The sequence below is a fragment of the Balaenoptera musculus genome, chromosome 3 (genome assembly GCF_009873245.2).
Source record: "Balaenoptera musculus isolate JJ_BM4_2016_0621 chromosome 3, mBalMus1.pri.v3, whole genome shotgun sequence".
NCBI classification, from domain to species: domain Eukaryota; kingdom Metazoa; phylum Chordata; class Mammalia; order Artiodactyla; family Balaenopteridae; genus Balaenoptera; species Balaenoptera musculus.
Genome location: NC_045787.1, coordinates 49852198 through 49879242, shown reverse-complemented (window position 1 = coordinate 49879242; position 27045 = coordinate 49852198). Strand labels below are relative to the sequence as shown.

Below are 27045 nucleotides of genomic sequence, written 5' to 3'. Positions count from 1 at the left end.
TGTGATCCGTCCATACAACCCCCTTCCCCCTCCAGGGTTTATGCACTTATCCAATCAAATCCCCGGGAACATCAATTGCAATATTACTTCATCTGCTCTATTATTAGAAACGAAAAGTGTCATCAGAGTGGAGCACATTGCCACATGCTGGGACATAAACACGGATTTCAGATCAACCAGTGTGGCCTTGAGGCCCTCACCTTCCAACACATTCCGGGGCCACAGATTAGTAAAGCCCAACGAGGAGGGAGTAAGGTTCTTGCCTCAGAAGGAAGATCTCTTGATAACAGTTTTTAAAAATAGCTTTGTTTCCGGGAGTTTTGTTGTGGTGGTGGTGTTTTTGTTTTTGTCTATGTTCACCATGTGCCGGGAGAGAAACCTGCAGCAGTGGGGGCAGAATGCAAGAGGCCTTCAGTCAAACTGGTCCTCAACCCATCCCATCCCACCTTAATGAGTCAAGCTCCTGGTCTTCCATTCCAGAGTCTCAGGACCCAGCTCTGAGAGTTTCCCAATAGAGATTTGAACAAGTAAGAGCCAACAGGCCTCCCTGGGCACTCAAGATGACTCAACTCTCCTTTATGGGACATCGGTGACCCAGAGGCCAATGGAGGTGGCCCAGGATAGTGGGAAAGATGACTGCATGAAAGGGGGCCCTGGGGGGTGTGTTCCTTGGCCATTTAAGTTCACCCTTACCACTGACATCCTAAGATTCTTCTGGAAGGAAGAGAGGTAGCATGGGCATTCAACTCCAATGCTCTGAGAATGCTTGTTCCCATGAATGGTTTGTTTGGAGGGGACCGATAAAGAAGTCTGCCACAGGGGAACTACTTATGTGTTGCAGAGCCTAATGAAGAACAAAAAGGAGGTTCTGGTCAATCTCTTAAGGGGTTATAGAGAGTACACAGAGAGGGAGAGCCAGAAATAGCCAGAAAGGCTAACCCCCTAAGGAGACATTTCTAGAATTTTTTTACAAAGCAGGTGAACATAATGGGGTAGTATAATAAGAAAGATATTTGGTCTTTGTCCTCAGTTCCTGGCACAGAGCTCCTAAAACCCTTGTAATTTCCCTAGTGATAAGGGTGATAGGAACCCCTTGTCACCAGAGAGACCAAGCCTTGATTAGGCATTTGGAACTTTCAGCCCGCCCCCCACAACTTCCCCAGAAGGGAGAAAGGCTGGAGACTGATTTAATCATGAATAGCCGATAGTCTGACCAATCATGCCTACATACTGAAACCTCCATAAAAACCCCTAAACAATGGGGTTCAGGGAGCTTCTGGGTTGGTGAAGACACGGGGTTGCTGGGAGGCTGGCATACTCAGAGAGGGGGCATGGCATCTCTCCCTCCCCCCTCCCATACCCTACGCATCTCTTTCTGAGTCGTATTCTTTATAATAAGCTGGTAAGTAAAGTGCTTTCCCAAGTGCTGTGAGCCATGCTACCAAATTATCGAATCTGAGAGGCATTTGTGGGAACCCCCCAATTTGTAGCCAAGTTGGACAGAAGTATATAGGTAATCTGGGGACTTTATTCTTGTGACTGGTCTCTGCAGTGAGGGCAGATTTGTGGGTCTGAGCCCTTAAACATGTGGGGCCTGATGCTAGCTCCAGGTACTGAATTGTAGGACACCCAACTGGTGTTGGAGAGTTGGAGAAGTAGTGTTGAAAAAGATACCATGTATTTGGTTGGGGAGGAAAAAACGCTAACCAGGGGATATCTGAATGGATATTCAGCTGCATTGGCATAGTGCTTCACAAAAGATTGAGTCAGTTTTCCCTAAGGACGAGTAGGGGAGAGAAGCATCAGCTCCCACCCCAGACCTTGGTGTGCTATTATCCTCCAGGTGTTTAGATGGTAGGGAGACCAGGGTGAAGGGCTCTTCTGTTGGCTGAGTCTCCCCAAATGTAGGAAGATAAAGAGGTTAACTCTTAGACAACTCTGACTATTCCTTTTTCCCTCAGTCTCAAATTTCTCTCTACCTCATGTGTGTAGGGAGGAGAGGTTGAAGAACACATCAGGTGGTTTGGTGAAATTTTCTGGGATTTGGTGAGTGGTTGGGATGCTGAGGGAAGGTATAGGGAGGCGAAGGAAGGATGGATAATACTCATTTGTAAATTAGGTCCTGTGATATAGACCCTTGTGTTACCACTAACTACCTCTCTCCCCACTACCAAACTTAAAGAAAAGTTTGCTCTAACCCAAGGTTCGTGGTGCTTTAGAGAATTAAAGGAAAAGGGACTTAATTTTACATGTGTGTGGACCTAGGATAGAGAAAACAGGACACTGGAGGTGAGTCTTCTGGAAATCTTTTGCCACCACTCTGCTGTTTCATCCCCTGTCCCTGCAGGGAAATACTGCCACCAGATTTGAGCGTCTCCAAGCTCCTTAGTAGTGGGTTTCTACTTCAACTACAGCCATCTGGTTTCTACTCCCCGCTTCTTCTGCCTAGAGACCATTTCAACAAATTAAAAGAAAAAAAGGCAACACAATTGCACTGCCCTGTTTCTATGCCATATTTCTTGCAGTAGGTGGGGGCGGGGAGGGAATAAATGGGTCAGACTCAAGGGCACATCTGAAGGACCACAGATTTGGAAAACTGCTGGGGGATTACGCAGAAATTGTCATTTGTAGGTGCCCCTTGGTCTTCCCTGATACACAGCCCAAGCCATTTTCCTGAGAGGGAAGAAAAATAGCATCAATCCCAGAGCTGTCTCTCTGAGGGACAAATGCTGTAATCAAAATAGCAGCAGGCAGACTTAGTTCCCTCACCTTCCCCCTCATTCAAAACAGCATGAATTTACATTCCTGGGGCTGACTGCCAAATAGAAGGGTAAAGTGCATTTGGAAATCCCAATAACAAGGGTACATTTTCTGGTTATCTAGACCCAATTTTGGCACAATTCTGATAATGGGTCCTCTATAGGTATACAGCTTTGACTCAACTCACATCCTAGATTCACTCCAACATAAGATCCACCTTACAATTCATGTTCTCTCTATGGTAATTTTAGAGAAGTTGTTTTGATTTAGAATTGAGAATTTTAAAAAATGAATATTAGTTAAGAGCGAATATGAACAACTGGTAAGTTTCTTCAAATTGGTGCTATCAGGAACCACAGTGCGACCCAGAGATGCACATCTCAAACTGGGCTGTGCAAAAATGGAAAAGGACCTTATCTGTGTGGGTCTGTGACAGAGGCGAAGAAAAATACATTAAGATGCTGAATCCTGAGAAGTTGGAAAGATCTGAAAGGAATAATCAAGTTATTTTCTATTAGTGTCAAAAGAGATTAAGTTATTGCGAAGAATTTAGTGAATGAACTGTTTAGTAAATGGTTTGTTTCCACTAAAACCAGAAAGAAGTACAATATATTGGAATATTTATTAATTTCAAAAATATTTTTGAGCATTTTTATTAGGTGCAGTTCCAGGTTTTATTGGTCCTAAAACATATAACTGGGGGCCGGCCCTTCTTTAAGAAAAAGAATCCAAAAAATTAAATACAAAATTAGATATATGGTCTTGGGAGGAGCCTATGCAATGAGGTTCCCTGAAGTTAGGTTTTGTTACCTTCATGGTAAATTGCCACATTTGTTGTTTATTTTATGCACAGTGGGCATCTGGTATTTTGCCTCCTCTGATTTTATTCTCCTTTTTCTGATAACAGCACCTTAAATTTCCTTTGAGAAAACCAGTCTTCTTTCCCTTTTTATCATATGGCTCATGGGTGGGCATATGAATCAGACCTGGCCAATAAGAGTACTATCTTCTAGTAGCCACAATGATTGGTTTATTAGTGGGTATGAAATCTAAACTGAAGTAATGATCTTTAGGCCTTGGGACTTTTTCTAGAACTATTAGGTTGAAACATTTGAAATTGCTATTACTCAACCATTTTAGACCTACATAAATGACAATTTTATATATTTCAACCTAATATTGGGAGTTTCTTTTCCTTGGGTTGCTAGGGGATAAGATGAAAGTCTGTAGTTTCTGGTGGTTGCCTCTGCCATTCATGATCAACAAACTGCCTGAGAGCCAACACAGAGAAAATCAGAATGGAGAGATGGAGAAAGATTGATTTTTTGGGGGAGGGAGGATAATTGACATACAACATTATAGTAGTTTCAGGTGTACAACATACTGATTTGATATTTGTATATATTGCAAAATGATCACCAAAATAATCTACAGATCTTCCTCAACTTACAACAATGGGGTTACTTCCCAATAAACCCATTATAAGTTGAAAATATGTGAAAATGCATTTGATACACTCAAGCTACTGAACATCATAGCTTAGCCGAGCCTACATTAAACATGCTCAAAACACATTAGCCTACAGTTGGGCAAAATCATCTAACACAAAGCCTATTTTATAACAAACTGTTGAATATCTCATATAATTTATCACATACTGTACTGAAAGTAAAATACAGAATGGTTGGATGGGTACAGGATGGTTGTAAGTATATTGTTTGTTTACCCTGTGGTAGCGTGGCTGACTGGGAGCTACTGGTGCCCAGCATCACAAGAGAGTATCATACTGCATATCTGCTAGCCTGGAAAAAGTCAAAAAAATTGTATGTGAAACCATTGTAAGTCGGGGACCATCTGTAGTTAACATCTGTCAACATACATAGTTACATATTATTTTTTCTTGTGATGAGAAATTTTAAGATTTATTCTCCTAATGACTTTCAAATATGCAATATAGTATTATTAACTTTAGTCACCATGCTGTACATTACATCCCCTTGACTTATTTATTTTATAACCGGAAGTTTGTACCTTTTGACTCCCTTTACGCATTTTGCCCACCCCCCTCAATCCCCCCCCCCTTCTGGCAACCACTTCTCTGTCTGTATGCTTGGTTTTTTCTTTTTTAGATTCCACATATAAGTGAGATTATATGGCATTTGTCTTTTTCTGACTTATTTCACTTAGCATAATGCCGTTGAGGTCCATCCATGTTGTTGCATACGGCAAGATTTCATCCATTTTTATGGTTGAATAATATTCCTTTGTATATATATACCACAATTTCTTTGACCATTCATCTATTGATGAACACACGCTGTTTCCATGTCTCAACTATTGTAAATAATTCTGCAATGTACATAGGGATGCATATATCTTTTCTAGTTAGTGTTTTTGTTTTCTTCAGATAAATACCCAAAAGTGGAATTGCTGGATCATATGGTAGTTCTATTTTTAATTCTTTGAGGATCCTCCATACTGTTTTCCATAGTGGCTGCACCAATTTACATTCCTATCAAGAGTCCACAAATGTTCCATTTTCTCCACATCCTTACCAGCACTTGTAATTTCTTGTCTTTTCCATAGCAGCCATTCTGACAGGGGTGAGGTTATATCCCATTGTGGTTAAGTTTGCATTTCCCTGATAATTAGTGATGCTGAGCATCTTTTTGTGTACTATTGGCCATCTGTATGTCTTCATTGGAAAAATGTCTATTCAGGTCTCCTGCCCACTTTTAATTGGATTTAAGAAAATAATTAATTTACTTTTTGCTATTAAGTTGTATGAGTTCTTTATATATTTTGGATATTAACCTCTTATCAGATATATAATTTACAAATATTTTCTCCCATTCAGTAGGTTGCCTTTTCATTTCGTTGATGGTTTCCATTGCCATGCAGAAGAGTTTTCAGTCTGATGTCATCCCACCTATTTATTTATTTATTTTTGCCTTTGGTTTGGCGTCAAATCTAAAAAATCATTGCCAAGACAGATAACAAGGAACTTGCTGCCTTTGTTTTCTTCTAGGAATTTTATGCTTTCAGATCTTATGTTCAAATCTTTGATCAATATTGAGTTAATTTTTGGGTATGGTGTAAGATAGTGGTCCAGTTTCATTCCTTTGCATGTTGCTGTCCAGTTTTCTCAACAACATTTAATGAAGAGAGACTGTCTGGGTCCCACTGTATATTCTTGGCTGCCTTGTTGTAAATTAATTTACTATATATGTGTGGGTTTATTTCTGGGCTCTCCATTCTGTTCTGTTGATCTATGCATCTGTTTTTATGCCAATACCATACTGTTTTGATTATTATAGCTTTGTAATATAGTTTGAAATCAGGGCTCATGATGCCTCCCGCTTTGTTTCTTTCTCAAGGTTGCTTTGGCTATTCAAGGTCTTTTATAGTTTCATACAAATTTTAGGATTATTTGTTCTATTTCTGTGAAAAATGCCATTGGAATATTGACAGCGATTGCATTGAATCTGTAGATTGCTTTGAGTAGTATGGACACTTCAACGATATAAATTCTTCCAGTCCATGAACACAAATTATCTTTCCATTTATTTGTATCTTCTTCAATTTCTTTCATCAATGTTTTATAGTTTTCAGTGTATACGTCTTTCATGTCCTTGGTTAAATTTATTGCTAGGTTTTTAATTTTTATTTTTGTTTTGATGCAATTGTAGAAAGATTGATTCTTAATGATATTATTTGAGCACAGGGATCCAGTTTTGCCTTAAACCAAAGTATTCCTACAATTTAAGTTAGGTGAACCAAATTCCTTTTAAATTAACTCAGTTTGATTTGAGTTACTACCATTTGCAACCAAAAGAGTCCTCATTAATATTATACATAAAGAATAATTGCACACAAGTATAAAATACATCAGATCAATTTGTCATTTAGTACTTAGTCAGTGTTCACTATGAATAAGGCACTGTAGCAAAGAGCAGAGAGAATGCAATAAAATTAAAGATATGATTCCTTCTACGTTACTTACACTGGGAGGTGAACACACACACACACACACGTGAAATCACGAAGAACAATAAAATATATATTAATGTTATTTTCTGATGTTTGTAAATACTTTAAGAATTTAGAGATGGGATCAACCTCTCTGTAGGCTGAAGCTATTAGAAAAGACTACATGATAGAGATGCAACCTGAGGTAGGAATATGTAGAATCTGAATAGATGAAGGAGTAGGGAGAGCTCTTCAGGGGTTGGCTAATAACAAAGGCACAAGAGTGGAGTGGAGGGCACAAAGAGCCTGACCTGAATTGGAGAGAAGGAAGAGAGGCTAGTGTGAGAGTGCTGTGGGTAAGGTCACAGAAGTAGGATAAATGACTCAGTTCCTTTGGTTTAGGGAAAGAAGGAGGACGGTAGGTGAGAAGCAGAGAAAACTTAAGTTTTCTTCGGATGACAATAATGTACATGATTTGAGGCCACAATGGGAAGCAGATATACCAAAGGACTAACCTGATGTCTACCACTGACTTCTTATACTTTTAAAGGACTGGACTTGGGGGTTGAACTCCAGTGTTCTGAGGAATTGATGACGCAAATTATGGGCAGAGTGGGAGTTAGTGTTATCTAAACATAAAGTGGTTCACATTACTTAGACCTTTTAGAGCAAAACAGAGGAGTTTGATCCTGATACTGGGTTGGGTAAGACCTTGGGCAAAAGAGGACCACTGCCATTTCGTGATTATGTGAATTAAAATGAGGCAAGTGATGCTTTAAGAAAATTAATCTGGCAGTGATAGGTAGGATGCATTGGAATGAAGAGGTAGTGAAGCCATTTTTTAGGCTATTATCATAATCCAAGTGGACAAGGAGCCTGAGTGTGCCAGTAAGAATCAGGGAGAAATTGCAGACTATTTTAAGGTAACAGCATTACCTTAAGAAAGGACTGACTAGAAGATAATAGAAACTATCCAATGTAAAAAGCAACAGCTATTTCAATATCCCATGGAAATAGCAAAACCCATTGGCAATTATCTCTGAAATTTGCATCTAACTTTGACTCTATAGAGCTGTTCCTGTCTTGTATGTGCACAGGACATGTACCCATTGGCCAAACTCCAGCCTGCTTTGTCCATGGATTCTACTGTGACCTCTTTCCCATTGACTAGACCTCTTTCCAGCCAACCATGGCTCTGGCCTATATCTTATCTGCACCTTCCCAAAGCTAAACACTAATCAGCTACTGCTTTGTTGGCCCTATTTCCTTTTGCTGGCCCCACCAACCTTGCCTGCAGTGGCCACTCCTTCCAACACAACTTGGTTCTTTTGAGGACACTTCTGGGCCAGCCAAGTATGCTGAAACACGCACCGGGGAAACACTGCAGTGGACAGGCTATGTCTGTAGAACCAGTTCCTTAACTGTCCTCTGACACAGCTCATTTCTGGCCAGTCTATTTGCTACTTTGCTTCATTCTCTGGTTCCTCTTTGCTCTCTCATTCTTTCTCTTTCATTCTCTCTCTCCCTCTCTCCCTGTCTCTCTAATAATCACACAACTGACGTAAGCGTGACTTTTCCTTGTTCTAAAAAAATACATATTCAGATAAGGATAAAGTCCTCTTTGTTCACCATCCCAGCCTCAGTCCTCTCCTGCCTCCCCAGAAATAATCCTTCTAATCATTTTGCTGTGCAGATCTTCTGTTACACAACTGTATACTTACATTTCCCTGAAAAAACATGTAGTATTTCATTGTTGTTTATATATGTGTATGTTTTTACAGAAATTATATATTATATGTATCATTCTACAACATGCCTTTCTTTTTTCTATTTTACTGTGTCTTTGCAGAGGCTTCTGTATTAGTGCACATCTACTTCAATCTTGTACTTCTGCGTAGTATTCTGAATAACAGATACATCACAGTTTACTAAACCATTCTCTAGTTGGGACATTTAGATTATTTCTAATATTTTAATATTATCAGTAATGCTGCAGTAAAATTCTTAAGCATGCCCTCTTCTTCATATGCCTTCATATGTGGGTCTATATTTCATTAGTGTATATGAAGAAGTGAAATTCCTGGGTCATAGAGTATATGCATTTACATTTGTAAGAGATACTCTGAAATTTCTTTCCAAAGTGGCTATATCAAATTACATGCATGCTGGCTATTTTTGAGAGTACCTGTTTCCCCACATACTGGTCAGTTTGATATCATTAAACTTTTCAATTTGTGCCAGTTTGACTTTCCATCTTGATGCTATATTCTTACCTCTCAGCCTTCCAGTTTCTCTTCTCAGGATTTCACTGATTTAGTCCTTCTTAGCAAAGAATCTCTGTAGACTGATACTCTATAACCTGGTAATGATCCCCTCCACACACTCGCGGTACTACCCTCCCACCCATCATGGTCCCAGGACACCTGCTCACATAAGTAGTCTTGAGTGGGTGCAGCCCATCTCTGAAAGAGTGGGCTTCCAAATTGCTTACTCTTAGGACAGACAGGCAGGGCAGGGGTGAGAGAAAGGAGAAAAAGATGAATTCACACTTCCTAGTCTAAGAAATTGGAAAATGGAGCTTTCCTTGATAGAACTGAGCAGTTGAAGATACTAGGGTTGGAGATGAAAATTTAGAAGTTAGAAGCAAAAGGGGGTCAGGGAAGCCTTGAGAATGGACGTGTTTCTAGGAAGGAGTAAGTGTAGAAAGGGAAAAAGTCAAAGGGGTGATTAAGTCCCGAGACATGTCAGTAGATAAGAGGTGGGATACAGGAAAGAGTCAGCAGAGGGATGGAGAAGGGATGGCCAGGAAAACAGAGGAAGAAACCACTGAATGCGGTGTCACAGAGCAAAGGGCAGAGTCACTTTCAGGGAGTGAGCTGCCTGTTGTCCCAGAGATATCAAGAAAGAAAGGGACTTAGAAAAATACCTTTTGGCAAGAAGAGGTCATTGTGTAAATCTAATGAATGGAAGGAGCAAAACGCAAATTGTAAGTGAGCAATGAGGGTAAGAAGTGGAAGAAGCAGGTGGGGACCATAAGCATAAGGGGAGGGACAGAAATAGGACAGTTGTTACAGAATGGCAGGTTCTGATAAGTGTACGTTTACCTTTTTTAACATCTTTATTGGAGTATATTGCTTTACAATGGTGTGTTAGTTTCTGCTTTATAACAAAGTGAATCAGCTATACATATACATATATCCCCATATCTTCTCCCTCTTGTGTCTCCCTCCTTTCTAGGTGGTCACAAAGCACCAAGCTGATCTCTCTGTGCTATGCGGCTGCTTCCCACTAGCTATCTATTTTATATTTGGCAGTATATATAAACCCATGCCACTCTTTCACTTGGTCCCAGCTTACCCTTCCCCCTCCCCGTGTCCTCAAGTCACTTCTCTACATCTGCATCTTTACTCTTGTCCTGCCCCTAGGTTCTTCAGAACCTTTTTTTTTTTTTTTTTTTTTTTTTAAGATTCTATATATATATGTTAGTATACGGTATTTGTTTTTCTTTTTCTGACTTACTTCACTCCACTCTGTATGACAGACTCTAGGTCCATCCACCTCACTACAAATAACTCAATTTCGTTTCCTTTTATGGCTGAGTAATATTCCATTGTATATATGTGTCATGTCTTCTTTATCCATTCATCTGTCAATGGACACTTAGGTTGCTTCCATGTCCTGGCTATTGTAAATAGAGCTGCAATGCACATTGTGGTACATGACTCTTTTTGAATTATGGTTTTCTCAGGGTATATGCCCAGTAGTGGGATTGCTGGACCGTATGGTAGTTCTATTTTTACTTTTTAAAGGAACCTCCGTACTGTTCTCCATAGTGGCTGTATCAAGTTACATTCCTACCAACAGTGCAAGAGGGTTCCCTTTCCTCCACACCCTCTCCAGCATTTATTGTTTGTAGATTTTTGATGATGGCCATTCTGACCAGTGTGACGTGATACCTCATTGTAGTTTTGATTTGCATTTATCTAATGATTAGTGATGTTGAGCATCCTTTCATGTGTTTGTTGGCAATCTGTATATCTTCTTTGGAGAAATGTCTGTTTAGGTCTTCTGCCCATTTTTGGATTGGGTTTTTTGTTTTTTTGATATTGAGCTGCATGAGCTGCTTGTAAATTTTGCAGATTAATCGCTTGTCCATTGCTTCATTTGCAAATATTTTATCCCATTCTGAGGGCTGTCTTTTTGTCTTGTTTATGGTTTCCTTTGCTGTGCAAAAGCTTTGAAGTTTCATTAGGTCCCATTTTTTATTTTTGTTTTTATTTCCATTTCTCTAGGAGCTGGGTCAAAAAGGATCTTGCTGTGATTTACGTCATAGAGTGTTCTTCCTATGTTTTCCTCTGAGAGTTTTATAGTGTCTGACTTTACATTTAGGCCTTTAATCCATTTTGAGTTTATTTTTGTGTATGGTGTTAGGAAGTGTTCTAATTTCATTCTTTTACGTGTAGCTGTCCAGTTTTCCCAGCACCACTTATTGAAGAGGCTGTCTTTTCTCCAGTGTATATTCTTGCCTCCTTTATCAAAAATAAGGTGACCATATGTGTGTGGGTTTGTCTCTGGGCTTTCTATCGTGTTCCATTGATCTATATTTCTGTTTTTGTGCCAGTACCATATTATCTGGATTATTGTAGTTTTGTAGTATAGTCTGAAGTCCGGGAGCCTGATTCCTCTAGCTCCGTTTTTCTTTCTGAAGATTGCTTTGGCTATTCGGGGTCTTTTTTGTTTCCATACAAATTGTGAAATTTTTTGTTCTAGTTCTGTGAAAAATGCCATTGGTAGTTTGATAGGGATTGCATTGAATCTGTAGATTGCTTTGGGTAGTAGAGTCATTTTCACAATGTTGATTCTTCCCATCTAAGAACATGGTATATCTCTCCATCTGTTTGTATCATCTTTAATTTCTTTCATCAGTGTCTTGTAGATTTCTGCATACAGGTCTTTTTTCTCCTTAGGTACGTTTATTCCTAGGTATTTTATTCTTTTTGTTGCAATGGTAAATAGGAGTGTTTTCTTAATTTCTCTTTCAGATTTTTCATCATATAGTCTATAGGAATGCAAGAGATTTCTGTGCATTAATTTTGTACCCTGCTGCTTTACCAAATTCATTGATTAGCTCTAGTAGTTTTCTGGTGGCATCTTTAGGATTCTCTACGTATAGTATCATGTCATCTGCAAACAGTGACAGCTTTACTTCTTCTTTTCCAATTTGGATTCCTTTTGTTTCTTTTTCTTCTCTGATTGCTGTGGCTAAAACTTCCAAAACTATGGTGAATAATAGTGATGAGAGTGGACAACCTTGTCTTGTTCCTGGTCTTAGAGGAAATGGTTTGAGTTCTTCACCATTGAGAACGATGTTGGCTGTGGGTTTGTCATATATGGCCTTTATTATGTTGAGGTAAGTTCCCTCTATGCCTACTTTCTGGAGGGTTTTTATCATAAATGGGTGTTGAATTTTGTCAAAAATTCAGCTTTTTCTGCATCTATTGAGACGATCATATGCTTTTTCTCCTTCAATTTGTTAATATGGTTTATCACATTGATTGATTTGCATATACTGAAGAATCCTTGCATTCCTGGGATAAACCGCACTTGGTCATGGTGTATGATCCTCTTTATTTTTTTTTCTATTTGTCAACAATCAACCTTTCACTCCATTTTAATATTATTTAATTCTATGGAAAAAACAAGTTTTATTACATTCCTTTTTTTAAACGGGGAAAACTGTACAAATAAGCATGATTAAACCTCTGTTAGAGCTGGTTAATACTGATCTTATTGCCTCGAAGTCTCTCTAGTAGTGTCCAATAAATTATGTTTAAGGTCCATCTGAAGGAAAAAAGCACTGGAGAGGCAAGAAAGGACTCGGGTAAAACGTTTCAGAGGATTGTAGGGAGATGGAACTTGCTGCTTAAAAAAATTACATTGAGCTCTGGAGCATCTCCATTTCTTAACACACCTTCCAAACCATTTATTGGGATAATTTTACCCATGTTTAAAGGCTCATATTATATGCAGTTTGTGGGCTTTTATAAATTCAGAAATAAAGTAATATAAAGAGTAGAATATTGAAGCCTTCAGAGTAGGGCTGTAAGAGACTCAATACTGCTAAATAAGTCCCCAAACAGAAATGTTCAGTTCACCCCACCCCAAAACCTATGTGTAATAGGAGAAAATGCACAGCAAGAAGCAGAGGAAAAGCATGTATCCTGGAATAAATCATACACTGAGCAGTCTAGAACCAAAGAAAAAAGCAAACAACATACATATACACAAAAGCCTAAGAAGCAGCTATTCTCCTCATGTCTTTAGGTGAGTACCTCTACCCAGTAGATTACAGTTATGAAAACGACTCAGTTGTTTTTTTTTTTATTGTAAAAAACTGTTTCCCATCATGCTCCATTTTCTAGAATCTTTCCTTTTTGATTGGTTGATGTAAACAAAAAGCAAAGCACATAAACATGCAAGCGTGCACGCGCGTGCACACACACACACACCCTCCTAAAATGTGAAAAATGCTGCTATATAACGCTGGTATTAGAAATCACTTCAACTTTATACTTAGGAACTTAGAGACCCTTGATTTGCCCCCCCAAAATATTTTTCCTTGTCCTTATTCTTTAAATGCCCAACCACCAAAAGAAAAAAGGAAAAAAATAAAAGGCTTTAAATGCACATGTTTCAAGTCAGTGTCTTGTTAACAAAAAAGGTAGCATTTTCTTCACTTTGGCCATCGTTAAAGATGCAGGCATAGATCAGGGAATGTTAAGACTAGAATGTATTTTTAAAAAATGCAATATTAATGGAGCATATATCTTTCAAAAAAGGATAAAACACTAACAGATACAAGTCAATACACATATTTTTAACTAGTGCAACTTTATCTACAATGGAGTAAATGTTATTTTGTGTGCCAGACATTGCAATACTGTTCATTTCCCTTTTATCATGCAAACATGCCAACCTTATCATTTAAAAAACCTTTATGGGGTCACATTCACATTGCCCTCCCACCCAAATTAAGGGGGAAAAAGTCAATAAAAAGCTCCTCAAGATTGCATAACTATGAACATAAAGCTCCTAGATAATAGTGTATAGGCTGAATTTTCAGGTTTGTATAAAAAAATTATAATTTAGGTAGATGTCTTCCTCATGGATTACAACACAATGTGAAGTTACACTACTCTGAAATTTGTACCAACTGTACAAAAACAAAAGCAAGAGACCATGAAAAAATTATGTCCTTCATGGCCTGAGAGCCTACACAGTTTTGAGTAACTTAAAAGGGTAACTATGAGAGCCTGACATTTTTCTCTATCTCACCTCTTCTGCTTCTCTATCTGTAGTATTTGTAAATCAAAGTCAGTAACAGGTTAGTAGCAAAGGTCTCATCTATCTCCCCCTTCTTCCCTCCTAACTAATCCTACTCAATTTTCTCTCATCTTCCTGAGCATTTTCCATGAACAGCATTGCAAGTTGGTTTTAAAAAAAAAAATAGAAAAAGAAAACAGAAAGAAAAAAGGAAAGAAGAAAAAGAAAGCTTTACAAGGGTTTTGTTGGTTAATTATTTACTGGCGGAATCACTCCACCAGGAGTTTGATTTCATTGGCTAGCAGTTGGTTCATGTTGAATAGGCCCCCTGGGAGCTTGGTGAGCAGCTCTCGCTCTGTGGTTTCAGGGTCGCTGTCAACAGAGCTGGAACGTACGCTCATGTTGTCGACAGCAGTGTTGGCTGGGGGACCCAGCTCTGGCTCACTAGTCTCACTGGCCGTGGACACCACAGAGAGCAGGGACATACGCTGGGTGAGCCGGCCAGAGGGCAGAAGGGAGGCGGCATAGTCAGCTATGATGCCAGCTACATCTAGGTTATAAGCCTTATCAAAGGCTATGAAACCTACATTTGCATTGGCCTCGCAGACATAGAAGGAGCCGTCGTCTTTCATCAACAGGTCAATGCCACACACATCCATTCCCAGGATATTAGACACCAGGATAGCTAGCTGTTTCCCTTGTTCACTCAATGAGCACATCATCACGACACCACCTAGTGAGCAGTTGCTTTGCATCCTCCCATCTGTTGAACAGTGTTATCATGGTGCCAACCACACGGCCTCCCATGACAATGACACATACATCCCTTCCATGAGACTCTTTAACATATTTCTGAAACAGGGATGGAGCTTCATGGTGAATGAGATGGCTTAGATCAGCCAAATGGTGCTTATCACGAGCCAAAAAAACTGCTTTTCCTCTATGACACCATGTATTCTTCACTACCATTGGGAACTCCAGTACTTCTGCTTCATCAATCATTTTAGCAAAATTTTCATGAGCACCATAAGAGAATGTATCTGGCAGAGGAACACCATGACCTGCCAACTCTTGAAACGTCCAGAACTTATTAACACAGTTCAGGATGTCTTGAGGTCAGTTCATCAACCTGCATCCCATCTTCTCTAGATGGCGCAAAACAGTGATGTCACTATCACTTTGCACCCAAGGGGTTGGTATTCTCACTACCATGACCGGAGGGTAGGCAGTAATTAGTTCTCCATTGATACGAAGACCCAGGTTTCCTTGATAGATCGTTAGCACCACCTCATCCATCACCACAGCCCTAAAGTCCAGTTCCTCCTCACAACATTTGGTCTTTAATGCTCATAAGATCTCTTTTTGGGGATAGTCTTCCCTGATTTGACGATCTGTCAAAAACCACAACTTGGTGGCCACAGAGCTACATATCTTGATCTGCCTGTTCTTCCTTTTCTGGGATTACTTCGTCCTGAATATACACTCTTCCTAGGATTGTAGGAGCTCCCACAGAGTCTGAAATCTGTAGTGCAGGCTGACAGGAAGGACAGGTGAGAAGACTAGGGCAGAAGCTTCAGTCTTCTGCTGAAAAATCTCCTTGTATGATCCTTTAATGTGCTGTTGGATTCTGTTTGCTAGTATTTTATTGAGGATTTTTGCATCTATGTTCATCAGTGATATTGGCCTGTAGTTTTCTTTCTTTGTGACATCTTTGTCTGGTTTTGGTATCAGGGTGATGGTGGCCTCGTAGAGTAAGTTTGGGAGTGTTCCTCCCTCTGCTATATTTTGGAAAAGTTTGAGAAGGATAGGTGTTAGCTCTTCTCTAAATGATAGAATTCGCCTGTGAAGCCATCTGGTCCTGGGCTTCTGGTTGTTGGAAGATTTCTAATCACAGTCTCAATTTCAGTGCTTGTGATTGGTATGTTTATATTTTCTATTTCTTCCTGGTTCAGTCTTGGAAGGTTGTACTTTTCTAAGAATTTGTGCATTTCTTCTGGGTTGTCCAGTTTATTGGCATAGAGTTGCTTGCAGTAATCTCTCATGATCCTTTGTATTTCTGCAGTGTCAGTTCTTACTTTTCCTTTTTCATTTCTAATTCTATTGATTTGAGTCTTCTCCCTTTTTTTCTTGATGAGTCTGGCTAATGGTTTATGAATTTTGTTTATCTTCTCAAAGAACCAACTTTTACTTTTATTGATCTTTGCTATTGTTTCCTTCATTTCTTTTTCATTTATTTCTGATCTGATCTTTATGATTTCTTTCCTTCTGCTAACTTTAGGGTTTTTTTTGTTCTTCTTTCTCTAATTGCTTTAAGTGTAATGTTAGGTTATTTATTTGAGATGTTTCTTGTTTCTTGAAGTAGGATTGTAGTGCTATAAAATTCCCGCTTAGAACTTCTTTTGCTGCATCCCATAGGTTTTGGGTCATCGTGTTTTCATTGTCATTTGTTTCTAGGTATTTTTTGATTTCTTCCTTGATTTCTTCAGTGATCTCTTGGTTATTTAGTAGTGTATTGTTTAGCCTCCATATTTTTACAGATTTTTTTTTTTTATTACAACACTAGATCCATCTTTATTTATTTATTTATTTGTTTGTTTGTTTGTTTATTTATTTATTTATGGCTGTGTTGGGTCTTCGTTTCCGTGTGAGGGCTTTCTCTGGTTGTGGCAAGCAGGGGTCACTCTTCATCGTGGTGCACGGGCCTCTCACTATCGTGGCCTCTCTTGTTGCGGAGCACAGGTTCCAGACGCGCAGGCTCAGTAATTGTGGCTCACGGGCCTAGCTGCTCTGCGGCATGTGGGATCTTCCCAGACCAGGGCTCGAACCCGTGTCCCCTGCATTAGCAGGCAGATTCCCAACCACTGCGCCACCAGGGAAGCCCTACAGATTTTTTCCTGTAATTGATATCTAGTCTCATAGCGTTGTGGTCCGAAAAGATACTTGATACGATTTCAATTTTCTTAAATTTACCAAGGCTTGATTTGTGACCCAAGATATGATCTATCCTGGAGAATGTTCTATGAGCACTTGAGAAGAAAGTGTATTCTGTTGTTTTTGGATGGAATGTCCTATAAATATCAATTAAGTCCATCTTGATTAATGTATCATTTAAAGGTTGTATTTCCTTGTTTATTTTCATTTTGGATGATCTGGCATTGGTGAAAGTGGGGTGTTAAAGTCCCCTACTATGATTGTGTTACTGTCGATTTCCCCTTTTATGTCTGTTAGCATTTGCCTTAAGTATTGAGGTGCTCCTATGTTGGATGCATACATATTTACAATTGTTATATCTTCTTCTTGGATTGATCCCTTGATCATTATGTAGTGGCCTTCTTTGTCTCTTCTAACAGTCTTTATTTTAAAGTCTATTTTGTCTGATGTGAGAATTGCTACTCCACCTTTCTTTTGAATTCCATTTGCATGGAATACTTTTTTCCATCCCCTCACTTTCACTCTGTATGTGTCCGTAGGTCTGAAGTGGGTCTCTTGTAGACAGCATATATACGGGTCTTGTTTTTGTATCCATTTAGCCAGTCTATGTCTTTTGGTTGGAGCATTTACATTTAAGGTAGTTATCAATATGTATGTTCCTATTACCATTTTCTTAATTGTTTTGGGTTTGTTATTGTAGGTCTTTTCCTTCTCTTGTGTTTCCTGCCTAGAGAAGTTCCTTTAGCATTTGTCGTAAAGCTGGTTTGGTGGTGCTGAATTCTCTTAGCTTTTGCTTGTCTGTAAAGGTTTTAATATCTCCATCGAAAATGAATGAGATCCTTGCTGGATAAAATAACCTTGGTTGTAGGTTTTTCCCTTTCATCACTTTCAATATGTCCTGCCACTCCCTTCTGGCTTGCAGAGTTTCTGCTGAAAGATCATCTGTTAACCTTATGGGGATTACCTTGTATGTTATTTATTGTTTTTCCCTTGCTGTTTTTAAAAGTTTTTCTTTGTATTTTATTTTTGATAGTTTGATTAATATGTGACTTGGCATGTTTCTCCTTGGATTTATCCTGTATGGGACTCTCTGCACTTCCTGGACTTGACTGACTATTTCCTTTCCCATATTAGGGAAATTTTCAACTATAATCTCTTCAAATATTTTCTCAGTAACTTTCTTTTTCTCTTCTTCTTCTGGGACCCCTATAATTCGAATGTTGGTGCCTTTAATGTTGTCCCCAAGGTCTCTAAGACTGTCCTCAATTCTTTTAATTCTTTTTTCTTTATTCTGCACTGCAGTAGTTATTTCCACTATTTTATCTTCCAGGCCACTTATCCGTTCTTCTGCTTCAGTCTGCTATTGATTCCTTCTAGAGAATTTTTAATTTCATTTATTGTGTTGTTCATCATTGTTTGTTTGCTCTTTAGTTCTTCTAGGTCCTTGTTAAATGTTTCTTGTATTTTCTCCATTCTATTTCCAAGATTTTGGATCATCTTTACTATCATTATTCTGAATTCTTTTTCAGATAGACTGCTTATTTCCTCTTCATTTGTTTGATCTGGTGTGTTTTTACCTTGCTCCTTCATCTGCTGTGTGTTTCTCTGTCTTCTCATTTTGCTTCACTTACTGTGTTTGGGGTCTCCTTTTCACAGGCTGCAGTTTTGTAATTCCCATTGTTTTTGGTGTCTGCCCCCCAGTGACTAAGGTTGGTTCAGTGGGTTGCGTAGGCTTCCTGGTGGAGGGGACTAGTGCCTGTGTTCTGGTGGATGAGGCTGGATCTTGTCTTTCTGGTGGGCAGGACCGTGTCCGGTGGTGTGTTTTGGGGGTGTCTGTGCCCTTATTATGATTTTAGGCAGCCTCTCTGCTAATGGGTGTGGTTGTGTTCCTGTCTTGCTAGTTGTTTGGCATAGGGTGTCCAGCACTGGAGCTTGCTGGTCATTGAGTGGAGCTGGGTCTTAGCATTGAGATGGACATCTCTGGGAGAGCTTTCACCGTTTGATATTACATGGAGCCAGGATGTCTCTGGTGGACCAGTGTCCTGAACTCTGCTCTCCCACCTCAGAGGCACAGGCCTGACACCCGGCTGGAGCACCAAGACCCTGTCAGCCACACAGCTCAGAAGAAAAGGGAGAAAAGAAAAAAGAAAGAAAAATAAAATAAAATAAAAAAATTTTTAAATTAAAAAAAATTAAAAAATTAAAAAGTAATAAAAAGAAAAGGAAGAAAGAAAGAAAGAAAGAAGAGAGCAACCAAACCAAAAAACAAATCCACCAATGATAACAAGTGCTAAAAACTATACTAAAGAAAAAACAAACCCAAAAAACCCCCCAAAATGGAAGACAGAACCCTAGGACAAATGGTAAAAGCAAAGCTATACAAACAAAATCACACAAAGAAGCATACACATACACACTCAGAAAAAGAGAAAAAAGAAAAAAATATATATTTATCTATATATATATATATATAAAAAAAGGAGGAAGAGAACAACCCAATCAATAAACGAATCTACCAATGATAATAAACTCTAAATACTAAACTAAGATAAACATAAAACCAGAAACAAATTAGATGCAGAAAGCAAACCCCAAGTCTGCAGTTGCTCCCAAAGTCCAATGCCTCAATTTTGGGATGATTCGTTGTCTATTCAGGTATCCCACAGATGCAGGGTACATCAAGTTGATTGTGGAGATTTAATCCACTACTCCTGAGGCTGCTGGGAGAAATTTCCCATTCTTTCCTTTGCTCGCACAGCTCCTGGGGTTCAGCTTTGGATTGGCCCCGCCTCTGTGTGTAGGTCACCTGAGGGCGTCTGTTCCCGCTCAGAGAGGATGGGGTTAAAGTAACAGCTGATTCGGGGGCTCTGGCTCAGTCAGGCCGGGAGAGGGAGGGGTACGGATGCGGGGGAAGCCTGCGGGGCAGAGGCCGGTGTGACGTTGCACCAGCCTGAGGTGCGCCGTGCATTCTCCCAGGGAAGTTGTCCCTGGATTACAGGACCCTGGCAGTGGTGGGTTGCACAGGCTCCCGGGAGGGGTGGTGTGGATAGTGACCTGTGCTTGCACACAGGCTTCTTGGTGGCTGCAGCAGCAGCCTTAGCGTCTCATGCCTGTCTCTGGGGTCCACGCTGATAGCTGCGGCTCACGCCAGTCTCTGGAGCTCCTTTCAGCGACACTCTTAATCCCTTCTCCTTGTGCACCAGGAAACAAAGAGGCAAGAAAAAGTCTCTTGCCTCTTCAGCAGCTCCAGACCTTTTCCCGGACTCCCTCCCGGCTAGCTGTGGCGCACTAGCCCCCTTCAGGCTGTGTTCACGCCGCCAGCCCCAGTCCTCTCCCTGCGATCCGACCGAAGCCCGAGCCTCAGCTCCCAGCCCCCGCACCCCCCACACCCCCCCAGCGGGTGAGCAGACAAGCCTCTCAGGCTGGTGAGTGCTGGTCGGCACCAATCCACTGTGCGGGAGTCTCTCCGCTTTGCCCCCCACACCCCTGTTGCCCCTCTCTCCTCTGTGGCTCCAAAGCTTCCCCTCCGCCACCCGCAGCCTCCGCCTGCGAAGGGCCTTCCTAGTGTGTGGAAACCTTTCCTCCTTCACAGCTCCCTCCCACTGGTGCAGGTCCCGTCCCTATTCTTTTGTCTCTGTTTTTTCTTTTTTCTTTTGCCCTACCCGGGTACGTGGGGAGTTTCTTGCATTTTGGGAAGTCTGAGGTCTTCTGCCAGCGTTCAGTAGGTGTTCTGTAGGAGTTGTTCCACATGTGGATGTATTTCTGATGTATTTGTGGGGAGGAAGGTGATCTCCACATCTTACTCCTCCGCCATCTTGAAGGTCTTCCCTGTTTACCTTTTAAAGGATGTGTTTGGAAAAAAAAGGAAGAACCAGTCGATAAGCAAAGATAGAAGTTTTTTTTAATAAAAAGACATAATTATAGAAAAAGGCATCAGAGGAGAGAAAAATGTAGTCCACCATGCAAATGAATGGAAACCTACTGACTTTTTTTGCAAATGGGAAGAATCTGGACAATCTTTCCAAGAGTCCTTAATAGGAATTCCAGTGTTGCTGATCTCAGTTTGAAACTGAAAATAAAATCCATGTTTAATGTATCTAGGTCCTTAGAATAGGTTAATAAAATAATCTTTTGAATAAATAAAAGGTTACAAAATAACATTAGCTGGGTTTTTGGATTGAGGCATTTGAACTCTTGAGTTTTCAATCTAATTCCTGAAATTCTGATGCATCAGAGGGTGGTAAGGGACATTCAGAGTCTCCCACTAGGGAGGCCAGCTCAGAACCTGGCTTGTATTTTTTCTCGAAGGTTGGTTCTGGCCGAAGATTCTACAATTTCTTTCAATTACCTGTTCTAGCAACCAATAAACTTTGCAGTCAGGACACTGTTCTTTCTGCATATTCTAAATTTCTGCCTGCAGCAATTTAATTCCATTTCCTTAGTGCATATAGGAAATACATAGCATTTGGTGCCAGACTTGAAGTAAGATGGATGAGTTAAAATAAAAACCGGCTTTTCAAAATGGTGGTGTAGCTAAGTCTTTTAAACTCGGACAGAAATGGGGAGAGAATTAGGTCAGAAGAGTGTGTCTTAACACCAAGGCATAGAAGATCTAGGGTTTTTCCTCCTTGAGGGAATTGGGGAATAAGAAGGTGCCTCCAGGGGAGTGTGACACAGAAGTTTCAACCTCAGACTAGATAGATTCCAGCCTCTTCTGTCTGGCTTGTTTTGCCCTCTCTCTATTTCTGTGGTAGTTGGAAGGACGTATCTGATGTCTCTGTTCTGATCGTCTGGCAGGAGGAGAGAGTGTCTGACTTCCAGTTTGGCAGCAAATGCATCTGCAGTACCTCTGGCTTGTTCAAACTGCCAGTGCAGAGTCTATCACCAGCTCTACTAATTTGCTGCATGATCATGGGTACAATGAGGCCACTATTCTCTTTACTGTAACCCTTACATCCTTAAAGAGTCATATCAAGTCACCTGTCAGGTTTTTTCTTTCCAGGCAAAAATAGTTTAGTTCCTGCATCATTCCCTCAAAGATGTACACAAACATTTTTTAACTTTCAAAATAATTGAAACTAACATCTATAACAAGGCTCTAACAATAACTTGATTAAAGTAAAAGCCACTTTCTTATTCTTTCATATTATATCTAACTAATACATTGAGGATCTAACTACTACTTTTAAAATTAAATGGCTACTTTAATAATCTATGTTGACTTTGTGATCCAAATGACAGATAGGAAATCATTCTCACCTTATATGACAACATTAGTAAGAGAAAGTATGTAACAATAGACTTTTAGACCAGGCCTAAAAAAAGACATAAAATAGATAAGACAGAAATAAAGGTTGTTAACCAGAAATTTCAAAAGGAAAGGCCTTTGTTTTATTGCTTGACTATTTTTTGTGCATTAAAAGGAGCTAAGGAATCCCTCCTTTTTATAAATCACATCTTTCTTGTTACTCTATAGTTATAATTGCAATAAAAATTACTAAAATATTCTTAGGTAAATAGACTGAGAAGGACTCCACATCTGGAGGAAATGTCTGAATCTGGCACAGTCAAGGATATAGTGAAGAAGAAGAAACTAATATTGAATGATTGATAGATGATCCTTCATTACAAGACTAAAAGACAACAGAGCATTTCAGTTTTATACAATAACTCAGAGCATCATCAACAAAACCTTATTGAAAGTCTGGTGTTTTTAGACTCTCAGAGCCATGCAAACATATATCTAAGAGAGCAAGTGCTAAGAGAGAAAGTTTGCTAAAGCAAAGATATATCTAAGAGAGCAAAACTCATGCCTGTCTGTGAGGGATTCTGGGAAGTTGGTAGTATTGGCTGATAGAGAAGAGGAAGAAGAAAGTCCGGACAGGATTGGAAACAGGAGAACTGATCCATTGTGGGGAACTATCTATTACATAGTGTCCAAAGGGATAGGAGAAAGTTGGTGTGATTAATATTAGCACAAGTATTCGTGGAGGTTCAACTTAGTGGAGGTGTTTGGGTGGTTCAAAAACATGACTGATGTACTTACTACATACTAGCTGCTGGGGATGCAAAGACAAATAAGGCAAATCCCTGCCAAAGAGAAATTTACAATAGCAGAAGTAGAAATGATAAGTAACATACAGGGTGGCAGAACCATCTGTGAATTAAGTCTGTTGTTAGTGAATCTCCCAGCAAAGAGAGAACATGGGAGCAGGCTGATAAGAATTCAAAAAATTGAGGGGAGTCACAGAAAAGTGGACTGAAATACAGAGCTGGACTCCATTTTCCAGAAGGAACTGGAGAGCTGAAGAAAAATTTGAAGCAGAAGGTCAGTGATATGGATGATGCCAACACTCTTGGGAACAGAGAAAGGCTGTCATTCATTGACCACATTGTTATATACACTCATCCACACCAGTCTGAATGAAATATATTGCCTGCCATATCAGTAAACAAAGGATGTTGCAGCCATCAAGCCATCACATTACAGCTGCCCCTATGGTGCACCCTGAGGAAACTCAGGATGAGAAATTATAGGATACTGGCCCCAGATAGCTGAGGTGTATATCAAAGGAATGATTTCAGTGAGCCCAGAATCTTGCATCTTCTATAAATAGAAAAATGATAAATTCCTTAACTTGAGATATCTTGTTTTCTTTAATTAACAGTAGTGTTTAGATGTTCCAACTACCTGGTCTTTGTTGCAAAAACTCCTATATATCCTGGCTGCCCCCCACCCCCACCCCCGTGCTTCTTTGGAGCAATCTCTCAGAGTTATCTGAGATGCTGTGTCCTGGGCTTAACTCCTCAGTTTTGTCTGCCAAATAAAACATAACTCTAAACTTTTAGGTTGTGCTTTTTTTTCCAGTTGACACCAGGTATCTGGCCTTTGCCAAAAAGACATATTTTAGAACTGGAGATTTCTGGTGCACTACTTGCCTTAGAGAGGAATGTCTCGGGAGCTGGGAGTAGAGCTGAGCTGGTTTGAGGTACACACAGTGACTAATTTGACTACAGCTGGGGAAGGGGGCTCACATTTTATTACTAAAAGAATAGTGGGACAGATTGCCCATAGAGGAAAGAGCCAGCACATTGCTGAATTTATAAAGAAAGGTTTGGGGAAGAAATGAAATTAAGGTGGGTCTTGAAGAAAAGGGAAGGCGCTTAGATAGGGAGAATAAACAGGGAAAGCATTCAAGGCAGGGGAATCAGTATGAACAAAACACAAGAGGGGGGTTCGAATGCACATAGTATGTATGGGGAATGATAAGTACATCAGTTTGGCTGGATCAGAGGGTTTGTATAAGCAAATAATAATCAAGTAGAGTGGAAAAGTGAGTTGGATCCAGATTATAATAGCCTTGAAATACAAGTCTAAGTATTTTGGACTGTATCCTAGTAGAGAAAATTGATTTTTTCATTTTGGAGTGGAAGTCTAGCAATATTTTGAGAAAGTTATAATCTGGTATCAGTGTATGGAGTGGATAAGGTAGAGGTTAGAATGAGAAAGATATTGCCATTAAGATACTAGAGCCTGGAATTCAGTAGTAGTGGTGGGAAAGGAAAGAAGGAGTTGTGAAAGGCATTACAAAGGAAGAATTGATAGGAGGTATTAAGAATGCCTCCAGAGTTTTATAGTTAGGAGGCTGAATAATGATGAGACCATTGCCTGCAATATCAAAATCCAGAGGAGAAGCTGGTTTGGTGGGAAAATAATTAGCTTAGATTTAGATGTGTTAAATTGAGGTGATAATAATACAAGTAATTATAAATGCCAGGTCTGAAATTCAGTAAAGAACTTAGGTTCAAGATGTATGTCTGAGAATCCTCCTGGTAGAAGTGAAAGTTTAAGCCCTGAGAATAAATGATTCTCTATGAGAATATGTAGAACAGTGATTCTCCACCCAGACCATGTATTATAATCGCTGTTGCAGTGGAGCTGTTGTTTCTGCCTGCCCCCTCTTCTGCTAAAAGAAGACCTCTGTTCATTGTAGGAGCTGCCTCTCTTCCTCTCCCTGTGATTCTGGTGGTGGGCGGGGGGAAGGTTACAATTAGGGGGTCCCACTTCTCCATCATAAAGGAGGGCCTGCAACCCAGTATGGACAATCAGAGCATCCATCTCCTAGATGTAGTGACTGGTCCAAACGTAGGGACATGACTCAGTATCTTTTTAGTATTTAGCCTGTAGACCGAGGTAATGAGGGCCTGAGTCTTTTCTCTGTAATCACTAACTACGAATGATGGGAACCAAAAGTTTCCTATATTCCTCTTTTCCACCACATAAAGAAAGCCTGCCTGACAATGAAGCCACTTCATAGGGAAACAGAGACAGGGTCCTAATGATATCATTTGAATCCCTAGAACCAGATGTTTCTGAATGTAGTCCTACCACATGTCTGCTAACATGACCACTTCATTTATATGCTATCATACCACAGTGGGGGGAGGGGGGGCACTGACAAAGCCTGCCTAATATTAATTGGCTAAGTCACCTTGTTTATTTGGGTGTTTCGATCTTTGTAATGAGAGACTAGTTCTGTATCTTTTTTTTTTTTTTGGCTGTGTTGGGTCTTCGTTTCTGTGCGAGGGCTTTCTCTAGTTGGTGGCAAGTGGGGGCCACTCTTCATTGCGGTGCGCGGACCTCTCACTATCGCGGCCTCTCTTGTTGTGGAGCACAGGCTCCAAACGCTCAGGCTCAGTAGTTGTGGCTCACGGGCCTAGTTGCTCCGTGGCATGTGGGATCTTCCCAAACCAGGGCTTGAACCCGTGTCCGCTGCATTGGCAGGCAGATTCTCAACCACTGCGCCACCAGGGAAGCCCTCTGTATCTTGATTATAGTGGTAGTTACACAAAACTACTCATGTGATAAAATGACAGATCTATACACACTCATTGTACCAATGTCAGTTTCCTGGTTTTGATATTGTACTATGGTTATTTAAGATGTAAATGAACTGGGGGAGACTGAGTGAAGGTAATCTTTTCAACTTCCTGTAAATCCATAATTATTTCAAAATAAAAATCTTTAAACATTGCTGTTTATGAGACATTTAAATATAAAGATACAGAAAGGTGAAAAGTTTGAAAAGTTAAAGGATGAGAAAATATATTCCATGCAAATAATAACAAAAATTAAGTTAATAGAGGGGCTTCCCTGGTGGCGCAGTGGTTGGGAATCTGCCTGCTAATGCAGGGGACACGGGTTCGAGCCCTGGTCTGGGAAGATCCCACATGCCGCAGAGCAACTAGGTCCGTGAGCCACAACTACTGAGCCTGAGTGTCTGGAGCCTGTGCTCCGCAACAAGAGAGGCCACGATAGAGAGAGGCCCGCGCAACACGATGAAGAGTGGTCCCTGCTTGCCGCAACTAGAGAAAGCCCTCGCACAGAAACGAAGACCCAACATAGCAATCAATCAATCAATCAATAAATAAATCTTTAAAAAAAAAATTAAGTTAATAGATATTTTGCTATCTGAAAAAATAAACTTTAAAATTAGAGGCATTAATGAGGGTCACTCCATAGTGGCAATACTGTAATTTATTAGAAAACTATCTGATAACATAACCTCAAAATATATAAAGCAAAAATTGACTTAAAAGGAGAAGTAGACAAACCCACAATCATAATGGGAGATTTTAACATACTTTTCTCAGTAATTAATAGATCAAACTGATAAAAAATTCAGTAGTAATATAGATCCTTAGGACAATAAATTAATATATGCCCAGAATTGTACAACTACAAAATGTATATATTTAGGAAAATCAACTCCCTACTGGGTCATAAAGCAAGTTTCAACAATTTTCAAAGACTGAAAGCATTCAGACTTTATTCTTTGACTACAATGCAGTTAGGTTTGAAATCACAAACAAGAGATAACTAGAAAATTCCATGTTTGGAAATCGATAAAAACATATTTCTAATAGCTAATGTGTCAAATAACTCATAATGGAAATTTAAAATAATATTCACATTGGATGATGAAAGCGTTATATATCAAAATTTGTTTGATTCACCTGAAGTAGTATCTAGAGGGTGATTTAGGTCTTAATTGTTTATAT

General features: G+C 39.8%; 1 pseudogene; it reads right to left on the bottom strand.

Annotated features, from left to right (window-relative positions):
• Window positions 1–14292: 14292 nt before the first annotated feature.
• On the bottom strand, window positions 14293–21896 carry LOC118892485 (annotated as a pseudogene).
• Window positions 21897–27045: the final 5149 nt, after the last annotated feature.